Source organism: Neophocaena asiaeorientalis, unplaced genomic scaffold, assembly GCF_003031525.2.
Source record: "Neophocaena asiaeorientalis asiaeorientalis breed wild unplaced genomic scaffold, Neophocaena_asiaeorientalis_V1.1 scaffold197, whole genome shotgun sequence".
Lineage (NCBI taxonomy): Eukaryota > Metazoa > Chordata > Mammalia > Artiodactyla > Phocoenidae > Neophocaena > Neophocaena asiaeorientalis.
Genome location: NW_020174703.1, coordinates 5375637 through 5394590, shown reverse-complemented (window position 1 = coordinate 5394590; position 18954 = coordinate 5375637). Strand labels below are relative to the sequence as shown.

Genomic DNA, 18954 nt, shown 5'->3' with positions numbered 1-18954 from the left:
AAAGGTTGAATAATATTCCATTGTAGGTATATACTACATTTTGCTTATCTACTCATCTGTTGTTGGACATTTGAGTTGTTTCCACTTTTTGGCTACTGTGAAGGTAAAAATAATTTTAATGTATTTTATTTAACTCAATATATCCAAAGTATTAATATTTCAATATGTAGTTAATATAAAAATAATTGAGATACCTTATTTTTTTTGTAGTAAGTCCCTGAAATTCAATGTTTATTTCACAATTATAGCACATCTCAACTTGGATTAGCCAAATTTCTTGTACTAACTAGCCACATTTAGCTAGCAGTTAATATAGGAGGGTTTGCAGTCAAGATTCGGTAAATCATGACTCCTCCTGGAATATATCATGGTGGATAATTCTACTTTATTGGTTCTCATACAACTCAAGTGTTTAGAACTGGGGCTCTGGATTCAGACCAATCTAAATTCAAATTTCAGACCTCTCACTAATTAGCTCAATTATGTTAGAAAGGTTGCTTAGTATTTCCAAATGTCAGTTCCTTTACCTGTAAGGTGGAGAAAAAATACAATTTCTCCCATAGGGTTGTTGTGTGGATTAACATTAGGTAACATGGGGCTTCTCTGGTGGTCCAGTGGTTTAGAATCTGCCTTTCAATACAGGGGACACGGGTTCAATCCCTGGTCAGGGACCTAAGATCCCACATGTGTTGGGGCAACTAAGCCCGTGAGCCACAACTACTGAGCCCGCCCGCTCTGGAGCCTGCTTGCCACAACTGAAGAAGCCCACGTGCCTGCAACTAGAGAAGCCCGCACACTGCAACAAAGAATAACCCACGTGCCACAACGAAGACCAAGCACAGCCAAAAAAAAGAGCAACACAAAGTGCTTAACATAGTGCTGCCACAAAATGTTACTAATAAGTAGTAAGTTTAATAAAAATAATCCACTAGATAATATATTCACAAAGGCAAGTACCATGTCTGTCTTTTAATGTGTCTGACACATAGTGGGCACTCAATTAATTAAGTGAATAAATATAGAACTCTTCCTTCAGTCATTATAAACTTTAACTGGTTTCCATGACATCTTTGCAGAAGTAGCGTAATGATTTGCCATGAAGATACAGATGGCTTGAGGTACAGAAAGAGTATGAGATTCTTATCTTCTTCTTTTTACCTTCCTTTTCATTAAAAAAACATTATTTCTTTTCCCTCTCCTTGAGGGAGTAGGGTTGATGAGGCTTAAAAGACTGTAAAGGTGGTGGAAGCAGCCGGCAAGGTGGGAAGACTGGTTACACACAGAGGCAATGAGCAAATTAGTAAATACTTTGAGGATAACAGAAACCAAATTATCCTCACTGTTGGGGGAGGGAGTTACAAACATGGAAAGGGTAAAAGTTAGAACACTCCATGGTGTTAGATCAGAACTGGAGCTACCAATTTGATCTCTCTGGTATTTGATAGAGATAGAGCAACAGATATGGCTGTGAGTGTGTGTCTATTTCCTAGCTCTTTTGGCTGAGAGGGTCTAGAGGCAATGAGCACACCCTTGTCCAGTGAGCACACCCAATGCCCAGATCTTGGTTTCCATATACTATTTTCCACAATGGACCCAGGTCACCTTGAAGATGCGGATAATTCCAGGGCTGGGTAGAGAAAGTACAAGATGTACATGGAACATTTTCTTGTGCCAGAAAGTAAGAAAGTACTCAGAAAATGATGAGGACTTCTCAAAAGGACACAAGAGCCAGCTGGAGGAGCTTCCACTTGCCAAATCTGGGATCATTTGGGCATCAAAATAAATAATGATATTAATGGAGTATAAGCCTCTGAATAAAATAGGAATCTATAACTGCATACTGATATAAATAAATACAAAAATAAATAGGGGAGAAGGGAAAGCTCTGCCCTACAGTAGAAAGTTTACTTAGGAACAATATATTTATTTACACAGTCTCAAATTATCTTCCCAGAAAAATATTTATTAATTGCAAAGGGAAAAACTATAACTTTACAGTGGAAAAATCTGGCATATACCACCTTAACAAAGTGGGGCTGGTATGGACCAACTCCATTTATGTGTCTCCTCATATGATTAACTAAGAATAATACAACATTGCTTCTGTGATATTCCTGCCCCAAAATGCACAAACTCAGTCTCATAATAAGGAAATATCACACCAACCTAAGGTGAGGAACATTTTACAAAATGTACCCTTCAAAAATGTCAAGTCACAAAAGACAAGGAAAGACTGAAGAACTGTTCAAGATTGAAGGAGAGCCATGACAACTAAATGCTCTACATATAATCCTGGACCAAAAGAAAAAACAAATTTTCTCTCAACAAATGATATTATTGAGACACTTGGTGAAAAGTTGAATGGGAACTATGGATTAGAAAGTAATACTGTATCAATATTAATTTACTGAGTTTGATAGTAGTACTATAGTTATATAGAAAAGTGTACTTGCTTTTAGGATAACAACACTGAAGCATACAAGTCGATTCAGAAAAATATATACACACACGTATATAAAAAAAAGGGGGTGGTTGGGAAGAGGGAGACTGGAGGAAAAAAGGTGGAGGGGAAAGGAAGGAGGGAGGGAGAAAGCAAATGTGGTAAAATGCTAAAAATTGGAGAACTTGGGTGAAGAGTATAAAGGAGCTCTTTATTATTCATGTATATTTTCTGTAAGTTTGAAATTATTTAATGATAATAGCTAAAAATAAAGAGCATAGGTTTCGGTGTAACTCAGATCCAAGTTTGAATTCCAAGTCTGATACTTATCATCCACGAGACTCTAGGGAAGTTATTTAATTATTCTGAGCTTTGGTTTTCTTATTTGATCACCAATACAGGACTAACTGAAAGGGATGCTGTGAGGATTAAATAAAATAATGCACAGATTGAGCACCTGGCTGGTGATGGGTTTGCCTGGTAGAGGGCCTGATACCTAACTGGTGAGGCAGTACATAACTTGCTGAAGAAATGAACACGCTCCTTCCTCCTGCCCCTCCCCCTCCAATCAGAATAACTGATACCACTTAGAGAAAATTAGATTCTTCAAATTTTAGTAATGTAAAGTATGAGATTTTTCTTAACACCTGAATAATATAAAACAAAAATGTTCAATAATCATAATAAATACTATCATACATTTGAATGTTGCTCTGAAGTTTCCTCAGCACTTTGCACCCATGTCTCATGTGACACTGAGTGGAACAGGCAGGCATTCAAGTTAAAGTTCAACACAGCGTTAATAATAGCGAATTTCTGCAGTGCCTTGGGTTATGACTGTCAAAGAAGAGGGCATGCCCTTGTTACTTAAACCTTGAAGGAGGCTTGCATCTGTTCTTGGCTGCAGGGTGCAAAATGAGGTGCAGTCTAATGTCCACTGGGGCATCTGTTCTTAAGATGCTGGCACTGCTGTTTGTTTGTGGTTCACCGTGTATCTGGGGCGGTGACAAGGCAGAGAAGGTGAAGCAGGTTGTGCCTGGGAGGTTTCTTCTCTCAGCCAAGATGTGCACATAAATTTGAAATTATCCAAGAGGGTAGTTTCAGAGTTGCCTGCCAAAGAGTGCTGTCTCCTAATCTGGAGAGCAGCTGCTGGGCACAGGCATGCCAACATACACACAAACACATACACACAGACACACTCATGGAGCCTATACCTGCCTCTACTTGTCTGCTCTGGGCAGATGGCTTCTGGCTTTTGGGTCGCCTCATCCTGCAGCTCAGTATGGTTAGACCCTTTCTTCCGTGGAGACTGGCAAGCTGTGGGGTGAGGGATCCTGCAAGGTCGCCTGTCTTCAGAGTATGAAGGACACTGCCCGGAGAGGGAGGAGGGTTATATTTAGTGTTTGGGCCCAGTCAGTGTTGGGCTCCCCACTGCCTCTCCTCTGCGGAACTCTCAGTGGCCCCTGGTTGCAAGTTCTCCGTGGCTTTGAAGCCTGCAAAACAAAAACTGAGAGGGTGTCCAAAAAAAAAAAGAAGAAAACGTTGTTGGTCCCTGGATGCCACTGTTGGATTTTGGTGGGGATGAGAAGAGAGGACCACTGGGTGTGATCAAGCAAAGGCACCTGCATGGTAAGGTAAGTGTCCCTATTGCTACTGAGAAGCAGCTTTGGGGATGTTTCTGTGTTATCCAACAACCAGGAACTGCCAACACTGCTCTCCAGGAGCAAGAGCTTCTGGGCATTATGCAAAGGAATAGAGTAAATCTCAGGTGGGATTAAGGGCTTATGAAGGATGATGACTTTTAGGCTAATATGAGTAACAGCTGCTTGCAAAATAGAGGAACTATCCTGACAGTAGGTATGTTTTGATAAACTGGTAGGTATGAAAGAAGACCAAAATAAAATCTTAAATTGTTATCTTCTTTAGAGTAAGACGACTGGTCAAAAATTTTTAAAAAATGGTTTGGGCAAATGACTTTCCTTGTTAATAGCTTGATTTTGTAAACTGATGTAAATGATTAATACATAATTTCAAAAACATCAAAAATGTGATAACAATGGAGAAGTATACTGGATAGGCTAGACGGGAGAGGAGGAATTCTCTTTTCATGGAAAGACAGAAGAAACCAGCATCTTAAAATGGCAACTAGAAGTATTCTTTTTTTTTTACTTTTGTTCATGTTTCTTTGATGCTAAGATTTGATGAATGAGGGCCAGAAAACAGAAGCACATTTTTTTTTTTTTTTATAAATTTATTTATTTTTGGCTGTGTTGGGTCTTCGTTTCTGTGCGAGGGCTTTCCCTAGTTGTGGCGAGCGGGGGCCACTCTTCATCGCGGTGCACGGGCCTCTCACTGTCGCAGCCTCTCTTGTTGCGGAGCACAGGCTCCAGACGCGCAGGCTCAGTAGTCGTGGCTCACGGGCCCAGTTGCTCCGCGGCACGTGGGATCCTCCCAGACCAGGGCTCGAACCCGTGTTCCCTGCATTGGCAGGCAGACTCTCAACCACTGCGCCACCAGGGAAGCCCCAGAAGCACATTTTTGAGGTAGGGTTTTAGAAGGTCTTGGAAGACACCTATAACCCCAAAGAACATGATTGGATATCTATGGCACAACAAATCTCAGTGTCAATGGGAAATAATGCCAGATTGCTGCCAAATGATACCAGAGAAAGTTCTGCTTGCTGTACTTGCTCAGTGGGAGTATTAGTCAATGTTTAGGGTGAATGCATAGCTTTGAGTACAGATCCCCATTCAAGAGAGATACGTGTTCAGCTAAATTTCTTGTGACATATTCAATCACATATCAACTGATGATCACATATCTTCAGTATCTATGCAAGTCTCAGGAAGAACTGCAAGAAAAGCAATACATATACTGCTTAGCGACATTCACCATGTTTCATGTGTGTATTAGGTTTGTAATAAGGGAGAGCAGGGGGTAGCGTGGAGAGAAGTCTTCCAAACTATGGCAATGTTCTTCTAGCTGCAGCTAAAAATGATTTTCCTATGATGACACATTCCAATATATCAATCTTCTATCCCTCAAAACCAAATATTCCAGGTAAATATATCTCTACAGTTATCAGTTGATGCTATTATGAAACTCACATTATACTTAATTAAAAATCAGCATAGGGCTTCCATGGTGGCACAGTGGTTGAGAATCTGCCTGCCAATGCACGGGACACGGGTTCGAGCCCTGGTCTGGGAAGATCCACATGCCGCGGAGCAACTAAGCCCGTGAGCCACAACTACTGAGCCTGCGCGTCTAGAGACTGTGCTCCGCAACAAGAGAGGCCGTGATAGTGAGAGGCCCGTGCACCGCGATTAAGAGTGGCCCCCGCTTGCCGCAACAAGAGAAAGCCCTTGCACAGAAACGAAGACCCAACACAGCCAAAAAAAAAAATCAGCATAGACACTTCAAGAGCTCTTTGCTATTGAAAAATAGCAGCAATAATATTCATGGGCTATTTCTACTTCTTTAAGACAAATATGTAGGGCAATTAAGACAGGTCTACTCTTGGAAGAGTTTTTCAGGTAATTTCCCAAAGCAATGTAGAGCTTGGGTTCTTATGATAATCAATGCAAAAATACTCTGTAAAAATTCTGCGATGAAGGAAAGTATTGGTTATAAGCAAAGAAGTGAAAAAAAAATTTTTTTAAAGTTTAGCTTCTGTTAAAGTTCATATGTAGTTGTCTTTTTTCCTTAAACTTTTTTGTTATTCAAGTAAAAAATTTGTTAGCCAAGAATTGATCTCAGGTAGTGGCATTGTCATTGGAGATGGAGATACTTTATTGTGGCTTCAAAATGATGATCCATTTGCCTACTGTATGAGACAGACGTTGCAATGTGCCAAGAGTTTGGCAGGTCCAGGAATAGGGAAAAACAAAAGTAAAGGGCCCTGTATTCTTCAGAATAGAGTCCATGTTATTCCTTGTCTTAACGTAAAGGAAAATTTTCATTACTACTGAAATACATGCCTCGCCTCTTCAGTATGTTACATTAAAAAATATTTAAAGAAAAAAATGTTAATTGCTTTTATTTGCCTTAGGACAGAACTAGTGGCCACCAGCATTTAATAGCCATTCATACTGAGCACAGAATAACTTTCTTTTGTTTCATTACAATTAGGTAGAACACTTCTATAGTAAAAGGGCTTAATTAGTTTGCTCATTTATTCATTCATTCAACAAACGCTTAGAGTGCCTACTACGTGCTGGGTTACCGGGGATACAGCAGTGAGTGGGGCTAACGTGGTTTCTACATGCTCTGAGTGTAGAAATCTTCACGGAAGGGCTGATTATTAGTGATTTGAACCTTTATAATGTTCATGTTGTTTACCATGGTATTTTCAACTTTATTTCTAATTAAAAGACCAGAAAATTTTTTTTCCTACTTAAAATTATTTAGTGTCTGCAAGATAGGGGGACAATTCCAGGGACCAAATAATCGGATTGGAATATACATTCTAGTGCAAATACTTGAGTCTTCTTTGAGGGATGTTGACATTTCTGTTCTAAACACAGATGTCAGACAATAGGCTCACATACTGATAGTTTGCTCCTTCAGAATTGGGTCGGACAAGAAGTCCCTAAGGAGGACATTAGAGCAAAATTTGTATTAAGCCTCATAGCTATCTGGGTCTCAAATCTGACGAAAGTTCAAGATGTTTCTGTCTAATCTGTCTGACCGGAGGCTACAACTAAAAGAGCAGAATACTGTGTTTCTCATCTTGGTTGAGGAAACTTTGTATAATGGCATCAATCTTAACAACAGTGTCATTTTACACCTAGGAGGTGTCCTACATTGTTTACAGAATTCGAATATCCTCACTCACTTGATACTAAGGTGACCCGGCGTGATAGGAAAGGCAGGTATTATTCCCTGTTCAGCAGATGGAAAAACTAAGTTTTAGACCTTTAAGGGATCAGCCCAGCTAATGTTCTCTCTAATGCACAGTCTCATTAAGTAATTTCTCAAATGAAGGACTAGAAAAATTCTGAGATTTCAACATAAGTACTCACAGTTCGGACTACTGTTTGGAGGTGGGAGCAGCCAACTGGGAACTGACGCTAGGAGAGTTTCAGGCCTCCCCACACCCTATCCTCTTCCTGCCTCTGTTCCCTTCTATATACTCACCGTACAGTTCTTTCCTCTGGCCCTCAAAAATACCAGTTTAGTTTCTAAAAGAGATATAAGCTACTGCTTTTTTCTTCTTTTTAGGAAGGGAACGGGATAGTATAATAGTATACTCATCTGTATGTGAATGCTAATGGAATTTTAAACTGTTGGTTAGTACCAAAAGCCTGACAACATAAAAAGCTGTCAAATCAGATTAGACCAATTGTCCACCCAGCCCAGATCCTGCTGGGTTGGAAGCGTAAGTGGGCCCTTGAGAGAAGCAGTTTATCATGGGTAAGAGAAAAGTTCACAGGAAAAAATTTTATATGAGGGTAAATGGTAACCTGAGAGCTATACCAACTGAGATATATCAGTTAACTGAGAGCTATATCAAGATAGGCAGAGCTGAACAGACCAGTCTTGAGTGAGTGAAGGTCTTCCTGGTGGATTTTAAGAGAGCAAACTGATCTGCTGGCAACTGAGATACTGAAGGTAACAGTGTGTAGGGCGCCACTCATAGCTAGTACTGTCTGTTACTACTAGCTATGATCGATCGAATGCACTTTATTTCTTCCTTACATTTTTTCCTGGAATTTGTTTTGTGCCTATTTAAGGTTTATGGTAATTGTTTGTGGGCTTTTAGCTACTTTTCTCTCAGGGCTTGGAAAGAATGCCTTAGATCTCCCTGATAGATTCAGGGCCGATCCTTTGACTAGGAAAGTAGAATTCAGGGGAGGATAGGAGTGTGGATAAAGCAGAGGCTGCTTCTGCGCTTCTTTGAGGAGCTGCTACTCCAGGCCCTGAAACAGAAAGAGACAGAGGCAGCTGCCTCTGAGCCATGGTATTAAACTGCCAGGTTGTGACTAGGGACACCAGCTCCTTAGTTTTCAGCTGCTCCAAACATCTCCACACGTAGCTATTTTAAGAACCTTTGCATTTGATCAGGGAGCATGTGGGGTTGAGCCTTGTGTTTTCCATTTCAGTTTTAGATCCTAAGCAGATGCCGTTAGTAGTTCAGAATTTAAAAACTTATTAGTGTATTTCCCCCCAACCAGTGCAAAAATAACTTCATATTGGGGAGGAAAATCATGGAATCGAGATGGAGACTTGTTTCTTAAATAAAATTAAAAGAATTTAGAACTTGGATTTTTAAAAAAATCACTAATATTTCCCATCACAATTCTTATTTGGGAAATTTTGGCTAAAAGTATGAAAGAATAAATAAAATCATTTGGCTAGACTCAGGATAATACATAACTATTTGTGCTAGTGCCCATTAATCTAACCCTATATTCTACTTATTATGCTTGGAATATTGCTGACAAGGACATCTTTGTATATTAGGGACATTTAGGATTGCCTGATGATAGTAAATGGTGATTTACCACTTGAACTTTGACAATCAGAGAAAGGTATCCTCTAAGATACCTCACCACCCTCCCTGAAGAGATAGAGTTGAAACAAGAATGAAGGCAACATAAAACAAAAAATTCTTTCTTTTAAAAATCTTTTAAGCTAAGTATCTGTAAATTCCTCTAAAATTTATACAGGTCTTCCTTGGTCTGTTGAAATTCTATATCTCTAATGGTCCACCACATATCTATGAATCTGAATCAGAGTTGCCCAATCTCTTAGTTTAAAAGATACATTTGTACTCTTCAGGAGATTCAACAAAGCAGAAGTGCTGGAATCTGCTGTTTGGATCCAGCTCTGGAAAAATAAAGGAGGTATGGTAACCAATTGTCCAGGTGCACCAGGGACTGAGGGATTTCCTAGGCTTCAGGACTTTCAGTGCTAAAATCAGGACTGTCCTGGGAAAATCAGGGTAGTGGATCACCCTAAATGGAGAACACATACCTGAAATGATCCAATTATAGAGGCTTATTGCTGTAGAGGACTGGGGTATAGAAACCAAGTGCCCCAATTCTCAGTCTGGCGCGCTGTATACATGGCAGACTCCTTGTTTAGGGAGATGGGGGGAGAAGTTTGGTCACAAGATTCATCTGTTTATGGAGTTTCACCCTTCCTAACACAAGAGGAGACCTGAAGGCACAATAACAAAGTGTCATCTGGAAGCTTGGGAAGTTCAAGTTTCCCAATGAATTGGCCCAGCTTCCCAGGAAAACAACCAAAACCAAGGCTCCAAGATTATTCAGGTATTCCATAGTTATATCTTTTGTTTAAGATTTTACAAGGGCAACATATATGTGCTCACACAAATTCGAGGGGAAACAGTGCACAAAGCATACAAGTCTGCCGAACCACTAGAACAGAGTAAGAACAGAAGAAGGGCTGTCTGAACCGAATATACCAATATCAAACATAATCCCAGTTAGAACTAAACCACTAAATGGATGTATTCATTACCATAGATTTTCAGTGGAAAAAAAAAAAGAAATTTTAGGGTACTAAAATAAACAAAGGAAAAAGAATCCTTAGAAAATAACTGATATGGTCTGCTCCTCTCATTTCACAGATGAAGAACTGAAGCCTGAGGAAGTTTTCCCAAGGTCTTAGAACTAGTTAGTGGCAGAGAAATATGCCTGTTTTTCTGAGATAGTTAAAAATGATCAACCTACAGAAATTCAACTCTCTATTCTTGTGTAACAATGCCTATCAAAATTGCACTGTCTAATGTAAAAAGCCACCAGGCAAAAACCCATGCAGAAAACTTCAAGTAGCTGCCCCCAAATATACATAGTTGCCTGATAAATATACAAGTACAAGGGAATATAAGCTGATTTTAGTAACAGAGACATTATTGCATGTTCAATATCTGTCAAAACCAACAGGCACCACTGCTGCCCCACCACAGCCCATACGCAATATGGGAGGGTATCACAAAAGAAGATGACTCAGGCCATATTTGGAAGGAGCATATACTTGTCCATTTGTTTACTTATTTTTGTAACAAGCAAATGCCAGGCAACCCAATTTTGATCTCAGAATTATATAGTAACATCTAGATAAGGAGTCATGCTGAACCACTAGAACAGAGTGAGGGCTCTCTGAATATATCAATATCAAACAAAATCCCAGTTAGTACTAAACCAGTAAATGGATGTACTCATTATCATAATGCATAATGCTTAAGAGCATGGATTTTTCCAGATGGCATCATGGGTTTTAATTCTAATTCTGTGTGGTCTTCAAAAAGTTACTTAACCTCTCAAAGTTTAAGTTTCCTCAGTCATAAAATGGAGATAATAATTGTACTTGCGTTTTGAGGAACAATAAATGAGAAATATAAAAGGTTAAGTACAGTTAGTGGCAAATAATAAGTGCTCAGTAATCAGGAGATATTATTATCATTATTAATAATACAGAAAACTCCCACCATGGTGTTACAGATTGGGTCTAACAAAATTCAGTCTTGAAAGTGTGGTATGTCAGGTCTTTCTGAGAAGCTGATAAATGTTACAAGACCCAGGATGCACAAAGACACAAAATTTGGATCCCTTGGACCAAATTAAGAAGTCTTGGGCTAGAAATGTCACCTAGAAACCAAGGGAACTGGCATTTGAATGATGTGTTTTCTTTGGGACCCTAAGAACCACTGCTTTAGACACTATATGCCCCCAGACAGGTGTGAGTTTAAAATGCCAAATTTTGTGGTTTTGGCATAAAAAAAATTCCAGAAAGTTTATTATTAAAGGTAAACCACAAATTTCTTTGACCTATGTTAAATTAAGTAGGAATATCCTTTTCCCTTCCTTGAGATTCTCTAGCCATAAGCAAGTCACTATTATTCTTTTTTTTTTTGCAATTCTTTTGCTCTCTCCTCCCATAAAATTTAGATCGTGTAATGGAAGTTCCATCAAAATATGATAATTTATGGGCCCACAGCCCAGAGGATTTTGAGGAGACAATGAAATTCCTAATGTGTGCAAAATATTCCAGAATGGGAAATGACTCTTCCTGTGTACCAGTAATTATTTATGTAACAGTACCTTGGGAGAATGTTAATGGTAGAGCACTAAATTCCTCCTTTTAAAACAAGGCACTTCCACAGGGTTTTATATCTTCTTTCCTAATTTGGAAAGACAGCATTTGTACACACAAAATAGCAAGTTTTACTATTTTACTGTTAAATGGTTAGGTCAGGTTTCAGACAGACTGTCCTGATGCATTAATACCTGCCAATTGTGTGGAAGGAAAGCTCCAGTTCAAACCATGACAGAGTTGTGGATCCATCACTATTAAAGTAAGCAAAGTAACCAGCAAATTCCAATAACAAAAAAGTGCCAAAAGAGGCCATAATGCCTACTGAAGGGAGAAAAACTTTAGTTTATCTCAAATTCACATGCACTTAGTAATTTCCCCAGATGGCATCATAAAACTGCAATCATGACCAAAATAATCTAAGTTATTTCAGCACGTAATTCTATTATTATGTTCCCATCCACATCTGGATAGTTCATTTGTAAAAGGCAATTTCAGTTGAGAAAAGAACTCAAAAAGTTCCGCTAGGTCTAGTGGAACTAATCTGTATATAAACAAGGAATTTTTTTAAAGCAGTATGGAAGAAAATAAAGATTTTCACCTGCACTTGCAGCACTAAAACAGTAGTTCAGTGTGAACTGGCAGCTACAAATTTACTTCTCTTGGCTCTGTCACAAAATCCGTAAGAACTTAATGCTTTCAGGGTTAGATCAGATACACGTTAGTGGCAAAATGCCCGTCACCATTTTAGTGGGGCTTTTGCATTTCAATCCATTGCCCTAGTGACCAGAAAACATTTTCCTTGGTGTTTCCTTTAGCATATTTCTGCTATCTTATTAATTTTCAGCAGTTTTTTTAAACAGCAAAATAACCTCTGGTATTTTAAAATTTCCAAAAATGTGAAAACATACTATAGGGATCAGAGTATCAGCCTGGGATTAGTGGAACAGCCAGTCAAACACCACTTGAGTGAATCAGATGGCATTTAACTCATCTAAAGGATTCCAAAGGGAGTTTGCATTCCTAGCAGGAAGGTGAGCAACATGCCCTAGCACAGGGTAGGGTACAAGCTTCTGAATCTAAAACTCTCACAAGGACACACAGTTACAGAAGATGATGCCCATGCATGAAGGCAGACCTTGTTTTTTTTTTAACTAAGTGATCATTCTCTAGGTCTCAACTGTTCTTTGGGTAAAAAGCCAAAGTAGGGCTTCTTGGAACAATCCTCCACCAGGTAGCTCTAGATCCTCTGCCACTGTTTCTCACTATCTCCACCAGAGTCCTTGCCCCAGAAGTCCTACTGTACCTCGCTTAATCCTGAGATTAATAAATCTGTCCAGATGGGAGGATTGTTGAAACAGATCCAGATTAGCAGATTTGTAGAATGGGTGCAGCCTAGACTGGCCTGGAGGAGGAATGAGATTCCACAAAGTCAGACATCATCAGCAAGTGTACACCTCTGGTGGTATTCTGCAGTCTGGAAGCATGCACTTCTGTTTGTAATGGTATCCTGACTGTCCCGACTTGTTTCTGTGTCCTTATGATGAATCAATCTCTTCTGATTTACTGAGGAGGTGTTTAGGTCTGATTGTTCCATTAACCCCAGCCTATCACTGACAGTAATTTCATATTTCCTGCATATCTTATGCCTAGCACACATAGATGTGTTATTTAATTGAAACCATAGGAAGTATATTCTGACTGCCTTGGTTTCTAGACTCCCAAGCACAACTCTGTTCACACCAATAAATGAGTCTGATGGCGAGAAGCTACGTGAAAACAAATGAACTTCCAAGATGAGTTTTACGTGAGAAAGGGTGAGAAGAGGAAGCTCACTGATTAAAAAGGGTTTTGTTTGTGGAGAAGTGGGTGGTGAGAACAATAGTTAAGTATGGGCTTCTGCAAAGGTAACTAATCTGAAACATCTCCTGGGATTGTATCATCTTGACCTAGCAGTTGTTTTTCTTTCCTACTTTCCAAACTACCTCTGAGTAAGGATTAATGACCTTCCCTCAGCCCATTAACTCAGACCATCATTAATCTCCAGGAAATACCTTGTCAGTATTGCTTAAAGGATACATGAGAAATGATTTGTTTTACATTAAAAATGGTTAATCATACAGCTCTTTAACTACCCTTTTCAATGATCACTGAGTCTTCTTGGAATTCCCTTTGCCCCAGAATTTGTTAATATTTTACTCACAGTCTTACTTGTAAGCTGTGAAGTTAAATAGAAACTGCAATTGATCCAAAAGAAATGCCTTCCTGGAGGGTAAACTGAGTTTTCAAAAACACATGTAAAAAAGGATGTTACTAAACTAAATTCCTGTAATTCATATGTGTTTTATGTACTTGGAAACTGAATGTTGCCAACCCCAAATCTACATTATTGGTCAGCTCCAATTATGGGCTATTTCAATTTTAATCTTTGGTTGGAGAATACATTATCTACTAAATCAGCTTTGTAAAAAGTCTAGAAAAATTGATATAGGCATAAATATTTGTGTACTTTTAGAGGAATGTTTATGAGACTTAAACAATACTTGTTAAATGTTCTTGTGGACATGCCAACAAAAGGCAAAAAGAGTAATTGCTATAGCCAATTATAGCAGAAAAAAACCTCATAAATGAGGTTTCCTATAAACACAAATTATCTCATGAGGAAAAAGTTAGGTAAAGGCAGATATTTTAATAGAAATATTAGAGTGAAAGCACAGGTGAGGTTTTGGCTGTGACAGAGAGAAGTGCTGACAGAAGCAGAAAACATGGAAAGGAAGAAACAAGGATGCCAGAGGCTGGGCGGTGAACTAGCTATGCTAAAAACGGTGGCTCAGTCTCTGAAGTAAGGGAAAAATAACAGAAATGATTGTTTTCATTCTCAGTTTTCCTGAACTTCTCTTCCACTTGAGGAGAGTTAGCAAGCTGAGGGCATTGATGTAAATCACCAAAGCAACAGGGCCAAACTCACTGCCATTCCTGAAAAGTGGGAAGAGGCCCTGAACGCAGGCCTTGGTCAGCCAGCTCTGCACTAGATTCTTCTCTGCCTTAGTCACTGGCCTCTGGGTCTTGAGAAGACTGGCCTCTGCTCTAAGCCATTGTTCTTTAAACAAAGTTGTGAACCGCTAACAGTTTTGTTTAAAAGTTTATAAAATGGAAACTACATTGCTACATCTCTCTGGAATATCTCAAACAAAATGTGGTTCAAATTTCTTGTTAAGAAAAGAAGTTCAGAGTTCCTGAATAAACAAAGACAGCCATGTATTTAACGGGCTTTGTGTGACCACAGCTATGTCATCTTGGTCTTCTGTCTCTTCCTTTGGGCAAAGGTTAGGGTGGGCCATTCAGCGAAGGGGCCTCCAATCAGCCCAGAAGGTCAGAAGCTGCCTGAGCCAGCTTCTATGCAGTGCCCCCCCACAACTTGGCAGGACTGGTGGTGGGATGGGCAGAGAGGCTACCTTCACCAGAGCCTGCCCTCTCCTACCCAGACACACACAGACAGCAGTGATCTTCATGGCAGGGAAGTAAGAAGCCAGCTCTTCGCAGAGGATGACTGGGAGCCCCAATTTGGTAACTTGGCCTCTGGGCCTATAAGCAAATAAGGGGTACAAATGGACATTTCTACTAATTGAAAACCTCTGCGTTAATGCAGCTGAGTAAACAAACTGTGGGAATCTTGGCAGGGTCCTGCTCATGGCTTTTATTAACAGGGGTTGATCTTTATGTAAAGATCATTGATAATGCCTTGAACACACAGGGTACAAAGATGCTTTTCTTTAGGGTAGAGGAGACAGATCCATTTTAGTGTGACAATTTGTTATCTGGACAAACATGCTTATTGCAAAGCCAGGCAGGCCAAACCCAAATGTTTTCCTGTTTAAATCTTCCAGGAGACATTTTGTAATAGCCACTGGAAGTGACCATTCTAGAACTCCTAAGAACAGTCCATGCCGGCAGCCAACACGCATCTCCTCATCCCAACTTTGGTCCTTCACTGCTTATGCCTCCTTTTTGCTCGACACTCAGAATGATTTCTGTTACCTGCCCGATCAGCACTTCCAACTTCCCAAGGAAGGTCAGATTCAAGATTTGAGGAAAAAACCCCTAAAGACCCTAGATCTTTAGTTACACAGAGGGACTCATGCTTAGAGTAGATTTTGCAAACATTAAAATGGCTATCCTGTCACTGATTTGCTTCCCTGTCAACAGCTGCGTACCAGTTCCCAAAGGAGCGACAGCAGCCTTCAGAAAGGAGCTGCTCTGCTCAGGACTCAGGGTTCCACATGTGTCTTTCTGGCTGGCTCTCCCTGTTCCCTCTGCTCTTGCCGTTTTGAGCTTCTGCCATCTCCATGGTCTAAGTGGGCCCCTCTTAAAGGGCCACTTACTCTGCTTATACAGTGAGATTTCTAATCACCAGCTGCTTTTTGAAGACTCCTAGCCTGGGATCACAGAGTGCACAGGAATATAGAAAGGAAGCTACAAAGGTCGGGGAAGGTATTTCACAAAATATAGATCTATGCACCCTGGTCAGTTGGTTGGCTCCATTTTTATAGCACTTAGCATCCCGAACCTCAACCACACACATTTTCCTCATCCACTGGCACCTGCACCACCGTGAGCAGAAGGCATTACATCGCTTTTTCCGTTGAACTACCCTTGCCAATCAGCTCTGCCCTGACAGAGCTTGGACGTACATGGAAAGGCTATTTTTGATGAGAGGGCTTAGCAACATTCCCTAAAGAGAAAATATCTCTCCTCCACACTCAAAGCATTATAGAACACTTCTTATATAATTTAGTCCCTGATCCCAGAAAAAGGAGAAAGCTGGCTTTGTGAAGTGTCATCTTTGGTAGCCAAGTAAAGAGCTAACAAATTCAGAGGAATCACTGTGTCCGGAATCACTGTGTCCTGGGGTTCGTTCTTTCAGTCGAACACTGAGTAGCTACTGAATGCAAAGCACTGTGGGGGGTAGAAGTAGAAAAAACCTAAAAACTATAAAACAGTGTAGAATATGAAAAATGTCACAACAGAGGTACAGATAAAAAGTGCTGGCATGATTCAAGAGAAAAAGAAAACCTTCCACCTGTGAAGAAGCAGAAAGATCCAATCTCTTCTGCAAGCATTCTATGCAAAGCGCAGGCTTTTAAGGCTACTTCCACTTCTCTTTCCTTATTATCCCCTTTCTGCGGGCATTTCTTTATTCTCTCACTGTTCCAAACCCTCCTGTGATGAACTGGATCAGACGGCACATGTGTTACTTTGAAGGGCATATTTATTTTTACTGCAATCAAGAATTCCAGCGGAAGCACTTAACTGAAAGCAAGGTTGTGAGAGTCATAACTTTTCTTCAGTTACTTACTCATCCTCTGCCTTTTCTTTGCTTCTTCTAACCTGATCTCCCTCACCTGAGGCCACTCTTACCTGGCTGCAGAGCTGGACTGCTACTGTCCTTGAGTACCAAAGCTTGCTTCCAGAAAAGTCTCTGGTCCTGGCCTGTGCCCACAGTCAATGTACTTACTACCTTTCTTCAAGGGGCATGGGGAATTGCTGTTTCAGATGTAGCATTAACTGTCCCCTAGTAAAGGAAAGTAGGACATTTAGCTGTGCCAGGATGGTGAGGAAGGAAAAAATATTTTCTTCCCTAGAATCTGTTAAAAAGCTGTCTTGGACAGTAACTGGTAACTGCCACCTGGGCGAGCCTGATACATGTGTTTGCTTTTCACCATAGTCTAATGAAAATTCCAGCTTGCACCACACAGCTCCAGAGGTCCCCAAGTACAAAGTGGCCAAGGCACCCCAATATCTGATTGGCTCCCACCCTTCATGCAAGTGAGAGGTCATCCCACAGTTTCTTCTCTGCTCTCCATTATCTGGGCTAAAAGACTGACCACTGACACTCAGGAAGCTAAGCCTCTTCAGACTACCCCACCAGGAGCAGAAGAGTCAGGAAAGGCTGACCCTCTTCGCTAATAGCCTGGGAGAATTCTCTTCAAAGACATCAGAACACCTTCACAACAGCGCTCCCCCGGGACCTGCAGCAAGGCAATCACTAACCTCACTAGGCCTCAACTCTGCCAGAGGTCTCAGTGACTGCAGTCCTCAGAGCCCTGGCATTTTCAGCCCCCAGCAAAAATGCAAGCATCTCTGGCCAATACTCCGCTCATCTGCTGTATTTTCATTCCCGTATGACTCTGATTCCTCCCTCGGATTCTTCCCTTCTTCTCTGATTTCCCTCCAGATCCCTCCCATGGTGCTCTCTGAATCTTTCTGAAGACATGTGGAGTAGTACAAAAGCACAGCTTTGCACTCAGGCAGATGTGGGTTCAGAGATTCTAATGTGGACTTGCTGTGTGACCCTAAATGATGCACGTGGCCTCTTTGTACCTTATGCCCTTACTTGTAAAATCCAGATGACAGTAATTAGTTTGTAGCATCCTATGAGGACTAAGTGTATAAAACAACCAAGTACAGTACCTGGCACATCCTAGGTGCTCAATAAATGACAGCTATTTCTATTATTGGAAGCCCCACATGCTTAGCCTTTTCACATACTCTTTTTTTTTTTTTTTTTCCCCTTTTAGTACATGGGCCTCTCACTGTTGTGGCCTCTCCCGTTGCGGAGCACAGGCTCCGGACGCGCAGGCTCAGCGGCCATGGCTCACAGGCCCAGCCGCTCTGCGGCATGTGGGATCTTCCCGGACCGGGGCACGAACCCATGTCCCCTGAATCGGCAGGCAGACTCTCTACCACTGCGCCACCAGGGAAGCCCCACTCTCACATACTCTTCTTCCCTCCTCCGTTCCACCTGTTGTCCAGCTCTTCCCCCAGGACTTACACCCTTTCAGCCCCTCAAGAGAAGTCTGTTCATACTCCCATAGCCCAAGCCCTAAGCCTGGCTCCACAGTGCTGCTTCCAGGCCATTCCTTGCCATTTTCATATCACCAGCCATCCCCCTCCCTGGAGGCTTATGTCATCTGCCCATGCCACACTTGTCCAATCCCCAGTTCTGCCACCTACTGACTTTTCATAATCATTCCACCTATTTAATAAGGACTTTGGCAACTAGGTCAAACTTTTTTCCTCTTAATTCCCTCCCCATTGTGGGTAGCCTCAACTTGAACATAGATGATCTTTACAACAGTGTGTCTTCAGAGTTTCTCAACTCCAAAAGCAGTTTGCACATTCCACCTCAGCAATCCCGTTCCACAGCTATACCTGGAATGTTCTACCTCTGCACACCTATGATGCTTTACTGTACTTAAGTGGTTCCCAGGTCTGTCTCTCCTTGGTGAACTGTTAGTTCCTCACCAATAGAGATCACATCTTATTTGATTATTTTATCCTTATCCTTAGGATAGTGTCTGGTACACAGTAGGTATTTAATAAGTATTTATGGGATGAATAACATGGTATATTTGTACAGTTTTTTAGAGCTTGTGATATGCTTCTCTATC

At 40.8% G+C, this 18954-nt stretch overlaps 2 protein-coding genes across 3 annotated transcripts in view; one reads left to right on the top strand and one right to left on the bottom strand.

Moving 5' to 3' along the window:
• CMSS1 (cms1 ribosomal small subunit homolog) overlaps positions 1–18954 on the bottom strand; it is a 384701-nt gene that overhangs the window by 67678 nt on the left and 298069 nt on the right. The window lies entirely within an intron of this gene.
• FILIP1L (filamin A interacting protein 1 like) overlaps positions 3577–18954 on the top strand; it is a 287787-nt gene continuing 272409 nt past the window's right edge. Inside the window, exon 1 of the mRNA XM_024759249.1 lies at positions 3577–4074. The gene's annotated coding sequence lies outside the window, so the exon portion shown is untranslated. The remainder of the gene's footprint in view (positions 4075–18954) is intronic.